The sequence below is a fragment of the Phocoena phocoena genome, chromosome 17, assembly GCF_963924675.1.
Source record: "Phocoena phocoena chromosome 17, mPhoPho1.1, whole genome shotgun sequence".
NCBI lineage: Eukaryota > Metazoa > Chordata > Mammalia > Artiodactyla > Phocoenidae > Phocoena > Phocoena phocoena.
Window position 1 is genome coordinate 27,322,721 of NC_089235.1, and position 5,427 is coordinate 27,328,147.

Genomic DNA, 5,427 nt, shown 5'->3' on the forward strand with positions numbered 1-5,427 from the left:
CTTAGGCAGCTGAGTCAGTTTTGCGTGTAAAAGGGCTAAGTTTATCCAAACTTGGTCAGGAGCAAGCAGAGATAAGAAGGAATTTCAGCAGGAGGAGGCACGTCCAGTGAAGTTTGAGAGAAAATTAGAAATAAGATATTTAGATCTTGACTGTAAAAATGATCAGTAGTCAAATGACAGAAAAGTCAAGCAGAGACACGAATAGGCCAGAATCACAGACCACAAGTAAGATAATTTGTAACTGTGTCTCTGCGAAATTGTGTTGACTAAGTTCTACTGCCACAGAAAGATGAGCCTATGTTTCATGCATTATGATTTTCCTAGACCTAACATAATGCTAAGAACTTCGCAAGTGTTCAGTACATGCTCCTTAGACTGAGATTCCAAATTAAGAAACTGGAGTCAAGACTGATAAAGAAGTAGGAATACACGTAACGACTAGGAATACATACAAGATCGGTTTCTTTGAAACACGATAGGGGCATAATCTAAACCTCACTGTACATCTTTAATATGGGCTGTAGAATTTGACGTCAGCTTTCTTCAATTGTTTTCCAATTCTTTCCTAGCATTAATATGACCTTTCTAGCTTTTAACTGAGCACAGAATTACCCAGCATATGTTAGAAGAAAATTGTCCATGGGTCTTTCAGGTTTCTACACATCTTTTGTTCCAGACTATCATTTCAAAGACGTTGAGGTAGCGAATAGCCTTGGAAGACAAGCCTGTCCCAATGGACAGATGTGTTTCCCAGTCAGATAACAGAAAACAGTGTCTTCCTCTGGGGCAAAGTTTGGACAGGTTTTCTGGAAGTCCCTTATAAGGTTGAGGTTTCCTGAATACAGTGTACCTCAGCTGTAACACGGACCCACTGTGTTCATGGCATCCATATCTGTGAGCCCCAAGTGGGTGCTGGGGAGCAAGGGAAACTGATGCTCACATATAGCTCATGCTGCCTGCTCTGCTGTGAGTAATAAAGCCCTTTGCCTTTTCCCCAGAAAATCATGTGCTCTTCCATCATCTTTGAAAGTTTGGCAGCCCAAATGATTGATTTGCAAGTAGGGTCAAGTCTCAGATACTTTACGATTTTTGGTGGAATCAAGATTACATTCCCTAGCTTCACCTTCAGTTAAGTAATAGCCACAAGACTAACTTCTGACTAACAGGGTTTGAGCAGAAGTGTTTTATGACTGTGAGGACATGTTTTTATAATTAGAGACTACGGGCTTCTTATATTCTTCCTACTGTATAAAATGCAGATGGAAGTGTTGACGCTTTAGCATCCATCTTGGAATATAATTTGACTTTAGGAATAAAATCCGTGCAGTACCGAGCAATAAGATAGGTTCCATAGTCTTTGACACTGTATAGGATTTTATAAAATGCATTTGTATAATTTTCTTTTTTATTAAGCACTATAATATACCTGTCATCTTGTTAAACAGTTACCACTAATTAACTCAATAAAGCCTCATAAAAACTCTGTAATGCAAATATTACTGTAATCTTCATATTAAGATGAGATAAATCAATGGTTATCAAACTTAAGAAATTCAGCCACCTAGTAAATTACACACAACCAGAAAGTGGCACACAATTAGCAAGTGGCGCTCAATTAGAAAATAGGAGGACTGGAGTGCGACTCAGTCTTCCCGATGCTGCCAAACACTATGTCACTCGTTAAAGTGCCACATGGGAAAAAATCACGCTTGTTCATCCCACTACCATATACCCAGCACCTAGCAACATGCATGCTACAAACTAGGTAATCAGTAGTAGGTAATTAATAAATATTTATTAAATGAATTAGCGAGATAGTCACTTAATCACTCTGACCCTCACTTCCCTCATATATTAAACAAGAATTATGAAAAAAAAGGATTATGGAAATCTTGCAAAAATGTTATTAAGATTAGACAAAATACATAAATTTTATCATATATCAGGTACCCAATTAATGGTTGTTGTAATTATTACATATGTGTTAAGAAAAGTGGCAGCTGACCTCACTCTGTTCTGACCTCTAATGACCAAGTTTGCTTCCAGGAATTTATTATATAAATATATTAAATAAATACAAAGACACTATATTTTATGCAAGTAGAGGTGATATTTAAATGTTAAAGCCATGTATTGCTACATTAAAGAGATATTTATAACTGACATAGGAAATAAACATAGACTGGATTAGATTTTATTGTCCTTGTATGTTTTATTCTTCATAATGACCATTCAGGTCAGAAATTGTCTCCTCTACAACAAATGACACATTTAGCCCTTACACAATGGTGAAGCCTAGAGATGAATACATTCTCAAACAGCTGCAGCACATAATTAAAATGCACATGTTGGTTGACAGCCTGCATCTTCCTAACCTCTAGCATTTTCATGGGTCTCTTTGTTAAACGCAAATAGAAATAATAAACTATTGCTAAATAAATACAACTGAGGAACACTCGAAACCCAAATTTCCAAGTATTGAACAATTACAGTTGGAGACACTGAGAACTCCATAGATAATCTATCAAATACAAAATAAGGAGAGGGTCATTCCAAGATGAATGGACATAAGTCAACATGGGGTATAGGAAAGGACAAGGACGAGACAGAACTGGCATGATTAAGGAAGAACAGGATCCGCATGGAAGCAGGAGAGAGATGAGACATTCCTTCTGTTCTTTCTGGATAAGGGTTCAATCAAGTACCCCGTGGGAAAGAACTGGGTTAGTATCAAACAAAAATCACTTAGAATTATTTGTATAGCTAAGACTTCATGTTTACTGTATTGTAACTCATCCAATAACATGACTGCATTACTTATCAAAAAATATATATTTTTGTTCTTATAGAGATTTATGTAATGACCCTTTCAAGAGGTTTATTAACAAGTACCTGATGCTGATTGACACAAATGTCAATTGTCATTAAGCTTCTACTAAATAAGTTCTAGAGATCCAATGTACAACATGGTGACTATAGTTATTAATTACTGTATCATATACTAGAAATTTGCTAAGAGAGTAGATCTCAGGTACCTGACTGTAGTAATCATTTCACTGTGTATCAAAAGATCATATTGTACACCTTAAATATATATCTATATCTATAATATATGTATATATAAAACTTTTGTTTAAAACAATAAATAAAAATTGAAAGAAAAAGATTCTACTAAATATATGAGAATAGTATATTTAAAGAGCATCCCTTATAGATGGTGACTGAAAGGGCCCTTCTAAATTGAGAGTGCCCTTTCTTAGTAGATATATGAAAGATTTTAATAGTTGCAAATAGGAAGAAATAGCAAAGGATATACCTAACTCATACATGCAAATAATATTTTGGATTATTATTTAATATTTCTTTTTAAAATTATTCTCTGTCTGATTAGGCAAATGATATATATCCTACAAGACATATTCCTTTAAAATTAGGGGAGAAATTTAGTAGTTCATTAGTATAACATTGTAGATCTAGTTCTCCCTTAGGTAGCAGGTATCATATATTATTGCTGTCCTTATTTTCTGCTACAGATTTTATAACTATTTTAGGATATGGTCCTATTTCAGTCTGATTTATACTCATTACTACATGCACTTGGTGGGTGAGAAATTATCTGTCATCTTATATTTGACAGGATGTTCTCCTGGGCTGTATATTTTAGGTTCAAATATAGACTCTGCCTCCTTCTGTCATTTGGAGTCTTGTCTAGTTGGAATGAGTAACTGGGTGGAGAATACTATATTTGTTTAATGCTATACCTAGAAATGTTACTAACCTAACATAGTCATTGATATACTTTATTTCAACATGTTAAGTGATCAATTTTTCCACTCTTTGTTACACTAGCTTCAGCTGGTGCCTGAATCTAAAATGCATACCAATCATTGTTTAGGAAGTAGGATCCAGACACTCCATATCACTATGAGAGCTGGGACAGCTGTGTTTTGGACTAGGCACTCCATGACTGGTTCTGATATTTTTGTAAAAGCTACTATCTTTGAAAGCATCTTAATTAAGAATGATCATCACATGGCTAAATGATGAAGTCATTTCAAACTACAAAATGGGGAGAAAAATTAATCTTTCCCTTGAAACCAGTTCTACAAGTGTTCAACAGAATTATTGGCTATAAAGTCAAATGTTATCTCCTATTTTTTTTCTTAGCACTAGATTTAAAAAAAAAAAATCAGCATTGTTAAAATTTTGTATCTCTTCCAGGGACATATCATCAATCTTCTATTATAACATTATTTCCTAGTTTTTTTTTTTTTAAATATGAAAGTAAATTATTATAAAATTTACATCCTTTATTAGCAAAACTTTAACCTATTTCATTCTACCACTGGGGTGTCTTCTATATCAATAATTATTGAGTTCTGCTGTCCCTCAGTTAGAAAAGCCTTATTTCTAATATTTTCTATGACAACGTCCTGAAAACAAAATAAATTTACTCTAGTATGATTAGTCTAATTCACCTTAAAATGTGATTCAGACCATAATTATAATTTTTTCAAATCTATTATTTATGTAAAATAGGAAAATATTCTAACTCAATATTCCTGAATATACATCTATGGTGAAAATATCAAAATTAAAAAATGACAGCATCAGGCTTCCCTGGTGGCGCAGTGGTTGAGAGTCTGCCTGCTGATGCTGGGGACGCGAGTTCGTGTCCCGGTCCGGGAGGATCCCACATGCCACGGAGCGGCTGGGCCCGTGAGCCATGGCCGCTGAGCCTGCGTGTCCGGAGCCTGTGCTCCGCAACGGGAGAGGCCACAACAGTGAGAGGCCCGCGCAACGCAAAAAAAAAAAAAAAAAACAGCATCAAATCCAGATCATTAATTTCCAAGGGAAAATATTTGAAAGACTATTTTAAGACTATTGCAGGAATTGAACAGTATCTAAACCAGAGCCAAGTATTGCCAATATATGTGGGTGTATTCAAAAATATGTACGTATCTGTAAAACTAAATTTGCAATGTTGATGTTGTTTCCTGGTGGGTAATAATGAAGAAATCTCTACAAAGTAGTCAGACAGCGTTGCAGTGAGATAGGAAAATGACATTGGCTCAAATGTTCTGGGGGAAAAATTGTGAATAAATGTTTAAAAATACAACTGGCAAGGCGAAATATAATAAAACACTATCAGTCCTTCTTAGTAGGTTTTGTTTGAGTGGGAAGTTGATGACCTAGAGATTTGTCTTTTACTAGAGCAACTAAATAAATATGGTCCAAGCTCACACACTTTTGAGAGTGAAAAGGGACACTACTAATAATCACATCTGGACAATAAGTGCAAACATAGAATATCCCAATTAAACCAGGTAAGCAGACTGCCATAACTAGATGGATAATTTATAGAAATACTAGTAAAAGAAGCTAGAGTAGTACTGTGTGAGGCCAACTCAAGTACATTCTGAGATT